Here is a 14,202-nt window from a genome sequence, read left to right as displayed (position 1 = left end):
ATGCAAAACAGTATAGAATGTCCTCAAAAAATTAAAAATAGAACTACCCTAAGATCTAGCAAGTCTACTTCTAGGTGTATATCCAAAGGAAATGAAACCACTGTTTCAAAGATCTGCACTCCTGTGTTCATTGCAGCATTATTTACAATAGCCAAGACATGGAAACAACCTAAGTGCCCATCAATGTATAATTGCATATACACATAATTTTAATATATACTATGTATATGTATATGTATAAGAGAGAGAGAATGGAATATTAGCCATAAAAAAGGAAATCCTGCCATTTGCAATGGTATAGATGAAACTTGAGGGCATTTTGCTAAGTGAAATATGTCAGACAGAGAAAGGTAAATACCTTACTACCTTACTTATTTGGAATATTAAAAAAAGCAAGCACACAGAAACAAAGAAAAGATTGGTGGTTGCCAGAGTTAGGTGGCAGGGGGTGAAAGAAATGGTTGACGGTAGTCAAAGGACACAAACTGCCAGTGATCAGATGAATAAGTTCTGGGCATGTAATGTACAGCATAGTGACTACAGTTAACAATATTGTATTGCATATTTGAAAGTTGCTAAGAAAATAGATCTTAAAGTTCTCACTACACACACACAAAAATTACAGCTACATGGGTGATGGATGTGTTAACCTTCTTTTTGCAATCATTTTGCAATATGTACACAAATAAAATCACTATGTTTTATACCTTAAACTTACACAATATTATAAGTCAATTGCATCTCTCTAAAACTGGAAAAAACTTTTAAAAGAAGTGGTTTAGTTAGGTAGGATTTATACAGCAGAGGGGAAGAGAAAAAGGGTTAGATATTAGAGAAGCATTCTAGATAAAAACTAAAAATAGATTGATTGCATGTGTTTTATGCTCTATATAATAGTTAGAGTGACATTAACAAGAAACAGTTTATCACTAACAATTAAGAAGCTTACAGGTACAATCATCTGCAATGGTCTTCCCAAGAGAAAAGCATTTTAAGTCAGATTTGAAAACAATAATGAGCTTAAATTAGTAGAGCTAGATATATAGAAAGAGTCAAATCTAAATTTGAGTTGAGGGGAATTACTTGAGAATAGGTACAGACAAGATTGAGCAATCACATGTTGGAAGAGACTGTTGAGCAAAATAGAGTAAGACATTAATATCAGTGAGTAAAGAGAAGTAATGTAGAGTGGATTTATATGACAAAAGGAACAAGATGAATGTTTAGATATTAGAGAAGCATATTAAACAAAGAACTAGAATGATTTTATCTATTAGACATAATAAATAGTTTACTAAAGAAATATTGACCACTTAATTCCAAGTATTTACCTAGTAGCTGATAATACATATATGATAATACATATAACAAGATTTCCAAAATTTAGTTGATTTTTAATTCTTAAACATCATTCTAAGAGAATATAAAACAAAAATATTCACAAATTTATAACAAAATAATTTATGAAAAAGTTAATACTGCAGTGCAGGGGATAAAAGATATACTTTCAATCATTGAGGCTTTGTCAACTGGCTATTCATTTTTTCAAAATTATGAATTTTGATCTATCACTCAATAGACAAAAAACAACTTCATATGGGTTGTAGATTCACATATGTGAAGTAAGAAAATAAAGTTCCCAGAAGGTGGAAGATAAGAAAATCGTTATAATTATGGAGCAGGCAGATATGTTTTAAAAGTGATGCAAAGTCTGTAATAAAAAAAAACTGATAAATTTTAATGCATTAATAGGAAGAACATCTTTTCCATTAAGTTACTAGTAAGGGGGCTGGCCCCATGGCCTAGTGGTTAAACTGGGCATGCTCCCCTTTGGCAGCCAAGGTTCGAGGGTTCAGTTCCTGAGCATGGCCATAAGCCACTCATCAGCCACGTTGTGCCAGTGACCTACATACAAAATAGAGGAAGAATGGCACAGATGTTAGTTCAGGGCTAACCTTTCTCAGAAAAAAAAAGTCTTCTAAATAAATAAGTGAAGAACTTTCTAAGTAAGTAAGCAAAAGTTATCCAAGATAAGAGGAAAATGGGGAAGAGACTTAAACAAGCACTTCACAACAGAAGATATCCAAACGACCAAGTAACATTAGGAAATGTGCCCAGCTTTATTAGCCATTAGAGAAAAGGAAAACCTAAAATGAAAATCTAAAATTGATACCACTACATAATCAGTAGAATACATAATATAAGAAAGAAAATGTCAAGTACCGGCCCATATATGGAGTACCTCAAATTCTCATATGCTGTTTGGGGTGGAATAAACTGGTAAAAGCATTTCGTCAAACTGTTTAGCAGACTCTGCTAACAATGAATATACTAAACTCTTGACTCAGCAATTCTGCACCTTAGTGTAGACCAAGTAGAAACGCATCCCAAAGTCCACACAATATAGGCATAAAAACCTTATAGAACTATTATAAATATCCAAATATGGAAAGAACACAAACATTCCTCAATATTGGAATGGGTAATTATGCTACAACATATTCATTTGCTGACTGAATAAATTCTACAGCAGCAAGAGTGAACAACTACAATTACGTGCAGCAACATAGATGAGTTTCACAAATAAAACGTTGAGCAAACTAAGACAGCCACAAAAAAGCAATACTGCATAATTTCATTTATCTAAAGCAAAAAGGAGAGAGAGGAAAACATAGATATCTGGCATAAGTTAGACTAGTGATTATCTTTGCTGAACTGTAGCCTTGGAGGGGACAGGGGGATTCTGGTGCCTGTCGATGTTCTACTTCTTATCTGGTTCCTGTTTACATGGACATGTTTACAAGAGCGAATGCATCAAAGCTCATGATTGTTGTTTGTGCACTTTTCTATATGTATATGTTACTTGAATAAAAACTTTTACTAAACAAATCCTTATTGGGCAGGGCCATAGACATAAATCCCTAGGATTGCCAATATAAACACTTGTTTTAAAAGTTTTGAAATCCACTGTTTCTTGTTTTTGATTTAAGTCAATCAAAGACAAATTTTGCTTTGTATACTAGTTAAAATAAATGAGTTTGAGGCCATGTCTGTCCAAGATAACTTTAGGGAAAAGAGGCACAGGGGCTGGATGATTTAGGGTATATTTGGGAGGGAGTGTGTAGACTGGTATGATTAACTCATGAGTTTCAGAAAGAAATGATGCAAGTGGTAAAGAGGTAAAAATGGAAAGATAATTTGGTTTCAAGTGATGAAAATGGAAACGTAATTTAGATTCAATAACTGACATCATTGAATACTATGCTAAAGATTTTGAATTGCAGCTTTTAGATAATGAGGCACCACAGAAGATTTTTGAAAAGGAAAATTACAGAATTTTACCTGTTTTCATGAAGATAACTCAGATGGCACTGTGAAGAACAGATTAAAAAGGTTAGAATCTGGAGACCTAGAGATTAGTTGGATAGATATTGCAACAGATAAAGCAGATGATGAAAACCTGAGCCAAGATATTAACAAGAAGAAACTTTAGAAGAGAAGGGCAGAAGATATTGCAAAATGTAGTGGTAAGAGAACTGACAGAATTTAGCTGGTGATTAGACATGGGAAATAAGAAGCAAAGGCATGAAGTAAAATTAGCTTTAATATTTCTAACCTGTGCAAAAAGGAAGTAAAGAATTTCATTAACAGAAATAATAAATAGAAAAGGAGGACCTTTAGAGAGAAACTAATGAATTCATCTTAGAATATTGGAGTTTGGTATAATGCCAGTATGAACTGGCAATGAAGAGTTAGAGTTTAGAAGTCAGGTTTGGATGAAGATGTATATTTGGTAGTTTTGGCACAAAGGTCATCTTTGAAACTGTATAAGTGATTTCCCAGAATCTACCTGTCAGATAGAATCTTTATCACCAGAGTCTCTCATTGTGTTGATGTGTAACTTTGTTTTATACCACTTTGCGTGTAGGTTTCTGAATTCTCTATATCGAAAGCAATATTTCATATTTATTTGTATATTCTACCACAAGACCCAATGTGGTGTTAGACTGAGTGTGATAATTTACTACTAATTTTTTGATAATTTGACCTTTTGAGTATCTAATTGCCTCATGCTGCTATGTCGTGAATATTACAACTTCAAATAGTAATACTATAAAATGTATCACTCTATTCTTTAGAATGTACAAAAAGAACGATCTACATTATATAATTTATTTTTGTAGTAGCAAATAGCTTTCAGTAATAACTATGAAAAAAAAATTAGATCCTGTACACGAATAAAATTTGGTTACCATCAATACTAGAGATACTGAATTAATTTATCCCTTATTTGTCACATAGATTATTGCAGTAGCATACAACTATATCTCCCTTTCTTCAATCTGATTCTATATTCCTTTTTCCACTCTGTAGCTAATAATTTCCCTGTCTATAATTTGTACTCCTGCTTCAGGGTAGCTTTGAAGAATTTTCTCTAGACATTCTTCTTGTGATTATTTCACATCAGTGCAGTTTCTTCAGAATCCTACTATTAGGATTTACTGAATCAATTGTAAAATAAGAAATGTGACTTTAATGCAGGGAAAGTGGCTGTATTAGGTTCTCTAGAGAAATAGAACCAATAGGAGATATATATATTTATGTACATGGATAAAGATAAATATATATAAAAAGATTTATTATAAGGAACTGTTTCACGCAATTATGGAGGCTGAGAAGTCCCATGATTGCCATCTGCAAGCTGGATACCAGGAAAGCTGGTGGTATGAATCAGTGTGAGTCCAAAAGCCTGAGAACCGGAAGTAATGAGGGCAGGAGATAGATGTCCCAGGTCAAGCAATCAGACAGAATGGGCCACGTTCTTCCTTCCTTCACCTTTTTGTTCTATTCAGGCTCTCAGTGAATTGGATGATGCCCACCCCATTGGGAGGGTAAACTGCTTCACTGAATCCACTGATTCAAATGCTAATTTCACCCAGAAACAGCCTCACAGCCACACTCAGAAATAATGTTTAGCCGAATATCTAGACACTGTAATCTAGTCAAGATGAGACATAAAATTGACCTCCACAGTGGCTGTGATCCAAGGAGCTCATTGTTAGGGATGTTGTTTTATTATTTGGAAATCCTCTTTTCTCATGATTATCAGATAATGTGCTAATCTGTGAAGTGATTTTTCTCGGAATAGAAACCTACCTTTTATGATTAAACATTTAAGGTGATAGATTTTACTATTTTAAAAGAAATCCTTCCAAAATGGATTATACATGTTCTTGTCTTTTAAATAACATGTGCTGAATATAATTTAACTTTTATGTAATGACTCAAGACCATTACTATGGACACTAGTTGGCTTTAACTTCAAAATTTTCAGTGTCTAACTCTTTACATCATCCTTACCACTACCCCTCTGGCCCACACAAATATCATGTATCATCTGGCTTACTCTAACGCCTGCTATCTGATTTCTCAACTTTTCCCCATGCCCAGTGCAGCCTGTTATCTCAGAAACCAGAATGATCTTTTTAAAGTTGAAGTCAGATCATAGACTTCTTAACTCAAAACATTCCAATAGGATCTATTGATTCTTACAATTGCCTACAAAGCCTGACATGACTTGGCTCCTCATTACAGTCATGTGTAGCTCAAATAGGAGAATGAGTCCTGAGAAATGTGTCCTTAGTCAATTTCATTGTTGTGCAAATGTCATAGAGTGTACATACAGAAACCTAGGTGGTATAGCTTACTACACATCCAGGCTATATGGTACGAATCTTATGGGACCACTGTCCTATATGCCATCAGTCATTGACCAAGATGTCATTATGCGGCACTTAACTGTACTGCTCTTATCCTCTTATCTCACTTCCTACTACTCTCTTTGCAGACATCAGTTACGTTCCTACCTTAGGGCCTTTGCACTAGCTGTATCTACTTACAATTTCTTCTTCCTTTAACAATGTTTTAATACATCTCCTAACCTTTGACACACTCACAGCTAGACATGCAAACACATTCACAAAGACACAAAGACTTCTAATGTGTTACAAACTCGAATAACAGCTAAAAAATCTCATTGAAATGAGGTATTAAATTAGCATGCATAGGCTCTGAATGGCAGCCAGAAAGACTTTTCTTTAAGGAAATTGTATAATTTTTTTGTATAATTGAATGGCAGAAGTTTATTGCTTTCATGTTTTTAACTGTTGTAAATATTTGACATTACTGGAAAAGTCATCTCAACATAAGTGTGGTACTATTTTTCATGACATATAATTGGCATTGATGAAAACCGTCAATATTAACGGATAGGAAGGAAAAAAGCCTCGTGTGTTGGTGATTTAATTTTCCAGTTACAATGTTTCCATTTTTATTTTAAAAGAAACAAGCTTGTTGAATGACTGAAGTAGGGATCTGAAGGGCTACTCAAAGCATTTAGTAGATTCCCAATGATTTAAAAAATGACATTGAGAAATAACAAAGGAAATGTTTATCTTTGCCTAAAGTATCAGAATCAATCGTATTTACAAAGATGAAAACCAAATTTTAAGACATATGGAGATATTTAAGACTTAAAGAGCTATGAAAAGATGGCTCTTGTCATAATGAACACTTTCACCTCATTCTCATATTAACAGTGTTAAATATGAAAATTAAATTAGTTATGTTCTTTTCATTGGAATTCTAATGAAGTATTAACTATACCAAAGTTGTACCGTGATAATTGTTACATGGTTTACTGTAAGCAACATTTTATTATTCTAACACACAATATTATAATAATCCATTATATTTGCAGAACTCCAACATCCAGGAGAAAATCTAATATAAGTGAGACGTGTTTAGAAAATCCTTCAATAGCTGTAGAAATAAAGACATATGATAACTGAAAATACTGTGGATTGACCAAAGATCAACACTGTATGTTCTTGCTCGAGTGGTTGACTGACTTAGTCTCATTTACAGAAACCTATTTAGATTGCTTTATAATAGGGAAACCCAGATGATAGCTAGTGAATTAAGACAAACATTGCATTTTATTGGATTCTAAGATAGAGATACAATCTTACAGTGCAAAGCTAACGCAAAGGACATTTTCACACGTAATGCTTGTTACTGAATGATGCCGTGACAGACATACTCCGTGAACAGAAACCAGGTCTCTGTAATAGCCATATGATATTAATCCATTGAGGCATTATGTAGGAACCACATTTATATATCACTCACTCTTGAGAGTAACTTATGGAAAGATGAAATGAAATTTATCTTCAGCTCCTCTGAGAGATTGACTGAGGCTGAGAAAATCTCATTTTTCAGAGTGTACCTATACTGAGTCAGAATTCATCACTGGAGCTAGGCTCCCATACTTAGAGATTATGGCATAAAGTCATATCCAAAATACAAAAATTAAATGCTATTTCTTGCTGTTATTTTCATACTAAAGTATGAGGACTAAGAAACAAGTAGAATGAAAATTTTCTCTATAAAAAAGATGACAGGATTTCCAAACTAGATGACTATAAACCTCCAATTGGTCCTCCTCACTCTTCCTATAAATCAGCGTGACGTTGAAATAACGGACACTCTACGGAATCTTCATCAAAATGGTCCTGAGTTAAGATTGTGGGCAGAAGCCCTTATGTCTCCTGGGTAGATTTTTAATATGACTTTGTGGGATGAAGGAAAAAGCTACGAGATTCTGATAAGGCCAGATGACATTAGACACTTCATTAAATATCTATGCTCAGTGCTGGTTAGGTGGGAATTGCTTCTATTGTGAAGATATTAAAAAAACCAAAACACAAACCATGATTGATTCCTATATCATCTTTCTCACCATCATAGTTAACATTTATTTTGTGTATGTATTAGGCTCTGTTTTATATATACTTAACAACTTAACATGTATTACCTCCATGACCTTTTATAATAACTATATAAAATAAATACTATTGTTATCCTCATTTATGATAAAGATCCTGAGGCATGTAGAGGTTAAGTTACATGTCTAATATTACATAACTAATCAATGGTGGAGTGGAATTTCCAACATACGCATCCTTTTAATTCCCGGAAAAGGATAAAGACCAAGATTTAGTTTATCTCATAAATGAGCAGGAAAATTCCAAATTTACATTTTTTTACAAATTTATTAACATGGCCAGTGTTTAATTCAATAATTATTTCTTAAAAATACCTTATAAATATAACAAAGTAAGTTGATTGCTAAATAACGTCACCATTTGTATTCTAACCTATGTCTTTCCTCCCTCTTTTTTTTACTAATTATTTGAATTTAACTTCAATGATGATATATTTTTCCATGTTGTCACTTTTTTTTGATTTAACTAATCTATGACCCTAATAGCATGATACTGTCATTTCTAGTTTTCTACCCAAAAGTATTTTAGCAGCACAAAAAAATTGGGAACTGTTATTATTTCACTCTAGATTTATTTAAATTTGGCTTTGATTTATTATGTTTGTATAGTGTTCAGTCTAGGTTTAAAACATTATTCCTTTCCACAGGTATTTCCTACAACACAGTTGTCTTCCATTGTTTTGAAAGATTTCATTTTTAGAGCAGTTCTAGCTTCAGAGCAAAATGGAGAGTAAGGTACAGAGATTTCCCAAATACTCCCCTACCAGCACACGTGAATGGCCTCACCCGTTATCATCAACATCCCTCCCCAGAGGGTACATTTGTTACAACTGATGAATCAACATTGATACATCATAATCACCCAAAGTCCATAGTTTACCTTAAAATTCATCCTTGCTGTTGTATGTTGTTTGGGTTTGCACAAATGCATAATGACATATTTCCATCATGATAGTATCATACAAAATATTCTCACTGCCTTAAAAATCCTCTATGCTCCACTTATCCAACTATCTTCTCTCCCCAAACCCTAATATCCACTGATCTTTTTACTGTCTCCATAGTTTTACCCTTTCCAGAAAGTCATATGATTGGAATTATACAGTATGTAGCCTTTTAAGATTGCTTTCTTTCATTTACTAATATGTGGTTAAGGTCCCTCCATGTCGTTTCATGGCTCAGTAGCTCATTTCTTTTTTAGCACTGAAAAACATTTCATTGTCTGGATGTACCACAGTTTTTCCATTCATTTACTAAGGATGCCTTAGCTGCTCCCAAATTTCAGCAGTTGTGAATAAAACTACTTTAAACATATGTGTGCAGGTGTATCTGTGAACATAAGTTTTTGACTCCTTTGGGTAAATATCAAGAAACATGATTGTTGGATCCTGTGGTAACAGTATGTTTAGTTTTGTAGGAAAGCATCAAACTGTATTCCAAAGTGGCTGTGCCGTTTTGCATTCTCACCATCAATAAATGAAAGTTCCTGTTGCTCCGCATCCTCATCAGCATTTGGGGTTGTCAGTGTTCCTGATTTTTGCCATAGTTGTACAGTGGTATCTCATCACTGTTTTAATTTGCATTTCCCTGATCACATATGATTTGGAGCATCTTTACATGTGCTTATTTGCCATCTGTATATCTTTCTTGATGAGATGTCTATTAATGTCTGAGGTCCATTTTTTAATTTGGTTTCATACTTTTTTATTGTTGAGTTTTAAGAATGCTTTTCATATTTTTGAAAATAGTCCTCTATCAAATGTGTTTCTTGCAAATACTTTTTCCCAGTCTATGACTTGTCTTCTCATTCCCTTGATGTTGTCTTTCATAGAGTAGAAGTTTTTGATTTTAATAAAGTCTAGTTTCTAAATTCTTTCTTTCATGGATTGTATCTTTGGTGTTGTATCTAAAAAGTCATCACCATACCCAAGGAAATCTAGATTTTCTCCTATGTTGTCTTGAAGGAATTTTACAGATTTTCACTTTACATTTAGGTCTATGATCTATTTTGAGTTAATTTTTATGAAGGCTGTAAGGTCTCTGTCTATATCCATTTTTTTCATGTGGATGTATAGTTGTTCCAGCACCATTTGTTGAAAAGATTATCTTTGCTCCTTTGTCAAAGATCAGTTGACTATATTTATATGGGTCTATTTCTGAGATATCTACTCAGTTTCATTGATCTATTAGTCTATTCTTTCACCTATACCACACTGTCTAGATTACTGTATCTTTATAGTAAGCCTTGACATTGTCAGTTCTCCAACTTTATTCTTCTCCTTTAATGTTGGGTTGGCTATTTTGGGTCTCTTGCCTCTCCACATAAACTTTAGAATCAATTTGTCAATATTATAAAATAATTTGCTGAAATTTTGTTTGGGACTTCATTGCATCTATAGATCAAGTTGGGAAGAGCTGACATGTTGAAAATATTGAGTCTTTCTTTCCATGAACACAGAATATCTCTCATTTATTTAGTTCTTGTTTGATTCCTCTCATCAGAGTTTTGTAATTTTCCTTTTATGGATCTTATATATATAGTGTTAGATATACACCTAAGTATTTCACTGGGGGAGAGGTGCTAACATTAATAGTATTGTGTTTTTAATTTCAAATTCCACTTGGTCATTGCTGGTATAGGAAAATGACTAACTTTTGTATATTAACTTTGCATCTTGCCACTTGGCTATAATCACTTTTTAGTTCCAGGAGGTTTGCTTTGTTGGTGCTTTCAGATATTCTGCATTGACAATCATTTCATCAATGAACAAATACAGTTTTATATCTTCCCTCCAATCTGTATATTTTTTATTTCCTTTTTTTTTGTCCTACTACATTAACAGGGACTTCTAGTATGCTGTTGAAAAGGAGTGGTAAGAGGGGACATCTTTTCCTTGTTCCTGATCATAATGGGAAAATTTCAAGCCTCCTCACCATTAAGAAGAACATTTAGGGGCCAGCCCCATGGCTGAGTGGTTAAGTTCGCCTGCTCTGCTTCAGCAGCCCAGTGTTTCTCCAGTTCGGATCCTGAGTGCAGCCATGGCACTGCTCATAGGGCCATGCTTGGGTGGCATCCCATATGCCACAACTAGAAGGTCCCACAATTAAAAATATACAACTGTGTACCAAGAGGCTTTGGGGAGAAAGAGGAAAAGATAAAATCTTAAAAAAAAAAAGAAGAACTTTTAGCTGTCATTTTTTTTTTTGTACTGTTCTTTGTCAAGTTGAGCAAATTCCTTCGTATTCCTGGTTTAGGGAGAGTTTTTATCATGGACGGGTGTTAGATCTGATCAAATGCATTTTCTTCATCTATTGATGTAATCATGTATTTTTTTCTCCTTTTACCTGTTGATGTGATGTACTACATTCATTGATTTTCAAATGTTGAACCAGTATTACATACCTGGAATATAGCCCACTTGTTTGTGTTGTATAATTCCTTTTATAAATTCTTGAAGTCAATTTATGAATATTTTATTGAGGACTTTTGCATCTATGTTCATGAGAAATATTGGTCTGTAGTTTACTTTTCTTGTAATGTCTTTGCCTCATTTTGGCATCTGGATAATACTGGCATCATAGAATTAGTTAGAAAGTATTCCTTCTACTTCTATCTTCTGAAAAATTGTTGCAAATTGGTATAATTTTTTCCTTAAATATTTGGTAAAATTCACCAATGAACCCATGTGGCCCTGGTGCTTTCTGTTTTGGCAGGGTTATTAACTATTGAATAAATTTCTTTAATAGATATAGCCCTATTTAGATTATCTATTTCTTCTTGTGTGAATCTTGGCAGTTTGTGTCTTTCAAGGAATCAGTCCATTTCACCTAGGTTATCAAATGTGTGGGCATAGTGTTTTCACAGTATTCGTTTTTTATCCTTTTAATGCTCATGGGATCTGCAGAAATGCCCCCTTTTTCGCTTCTGATGTTAATAATTTGATTATTTTATCTAAATAGAAGCTTATTTATTTTATTGATATTTTGAAAAAATGACTTTTTGATTTTGTTGACTTTGTTGATTTCCTATTTCTTATTTCATTGATTTCTACTCAAAATTTTATTTCTTTTCTTGTGCTTACTTTGGATTTAATTTTCTCTTCTTTTACAAGTTTCTTAAATGCGGAAACTTAGATTACGATTTTAGATCTTTTTTCCTTATAATACAGGCGTTCAATGCTATAAATGTCCCTCTGAGCACTGCTTTCACTACCTCCCACAAGTTTTGATAAGTTGAGTTTTCATTTTCATTTAGTTCCAAATGTTTTTTAACTTCTCTTGAAATTTCTTCTTTCATGTCTGTGTTGTTTAGAGGTGTCTCGTTTAATCTCCATGTATTTTGGAATTTTTCCAGTTATCTTCTCCTATGGATTTCTAGTTTGATTCCATTGTGGTCCAAGAGCAGTTATTGTATGATTTTTATTCTTTTAAATTTGTTAAAGCATGTTTTATGGTCCAGATTGTGATCTATCTTGGCAAATGTTCCATAGGAGCTTGAGAAGAATGTGGACTCTGCTGTTGTTGGATGAAGTAAGTACCTACAGTACATTTTTAAATTCTTATGAAAAAAAGTCAAGCATATACAATAGTAAGAAGTAGAGTATAATAAATCCCTATTTACCTACTGCTTAACTTCAATGGTTATCACCCCATGGCCAATCTTGTTTCTTCTATACACTACCCACTTCCCTCACTGTAAGATATGTTGAATCATACCCAAAACATCATTTCATCCCATCCATGACTTGGAAACAATTTAGCAAAACCAGAGGTAGCGTTTTTCAGGAACTTCTTTCAGCTATTAGGTAATAATTTATTTCAGATACTCTTATGACTAGTTCTTACAGAAATATAAATAAAGAATGAAAGCATACGTAACTGGGAATTATTAGCTATGTGAATTTCACAAAGTTACTTATTTATTCTATTGCCCTATTTACTTATCTGTGATGAGAAAAGTTTTATAAACATCACAATTTCTTGTGAAGGTAAAATGATAAAAGGTGTGTGAATGTCATACAAATAGTTGACTCAATGTAACTGAATTTGAAGTAAACGGGTGATGAAGAAATAGAGAATAATATCTTATGCTTATGCCTCTCTTCTATATATTACAGAAATATAGTCAATATATGTACAAATTAAAGCGCTGGTTCTTGGCTGACTTAACGCAGGGAGTTAAAACTTGCTAAAGAATTGCCCAAATCAAATTTCCCAAGAAGATAATATCAATGATTATGTTGTTAGTTTTAAATTTGAATTTTTTATCACAATCGTTTTGTTACCATACAGACTTTGAAGTGATCGTTTTGCCTTTCATTTTTCCTTCTGTGAGTTGCAATAACTTTTAGAGACAGTCAATCTAGTCTGCATGCTGCAATTTTCATTATCTTAGTAAAAACTTTGGTATCTACAAACAGCATCAACTAATTGTGAAATAGGATTCATCTATTGTGTCAGCTCTGCCATTTGAAATTTAATTTATTGCAAACAAATTAATTAAAACTAAAGTGTTCAAAATATAAAATAAGATCCAAATGAATAGAGCCATAAACACAAATTAGAAATAAACTTTCTTTATGAGAAAATTATTAAAACTAGATATTTGTTGTTCTGGACTCATTAATTTTTGTGGCATTAAAAACACATTTAAATTATTTTGCGTCATGCAAAAATCCACATGTAATCCTGAATATATTTATTTTTTAAAGTTAAGGTTATCTCTAATCTGTCCTTATAATTTCTCTTTGTGTGTATATGTTTCAATCTTGTATATATCATATATTATAAACAGGTACCCCAATAATACAGAATAGCTTTTTAGGATAAATGCATTTTAATATAAATATTACATTGGCATTAGTTAATTAGTCATAGAATAATGATGTAAGAAGTGATATTGTTTTCCAGTCGTATTTTGTAGTTCAAGAATCACAGAAAAGGTATTCTCCATAATGTATAGTGAACAAATCTGTTTAGTAGGAATACAATTGTGAGGAAAAAAAACTATGTAGAAATAAAACCTTTATTCTACTGTCTAAAAATAAAAATGTGATTCTCTTTTTTGGGAGTTCTTGTTGCAGAAAGAGCTATCCATCTTTAAATTATTATAACATTTTATCCAAATTCTTCCTTGCACTGAGCAATGCTGTCATCAAGAAAACAAATATTTAAGTAATCTCTACCACATTCCTTTTCTTACATACCTGCTGACTTGCTTTCCATAAATAATACCAGGAAGATACTTTTGTGGGTGTATTCATTATATTTGTGTTTTCGAAGGAGAAAAAGAGACAGGGAGATCTTAGCCAAATATCACTAATATTCTAATTACAGGATCATGGACACCTGTTATA

The sequence above is a fragment of the Equus caballus genome, chromosome 17 (genome assembly GCF_041296265.1).
Source record: "Equus caballus isolate H_3958 breed thoroughbred chromosome 17, TB-T2T, whole genome shotgun sequence".
Classification (NCBI taxonomy): Eukaryota; Metazoa; Chordata; class Mammalia; order Perissodactyla; family Equidae; genus Equus; species Equus caballus.
Note: the sequence above shows the minus strand (reverse complement) of the source record.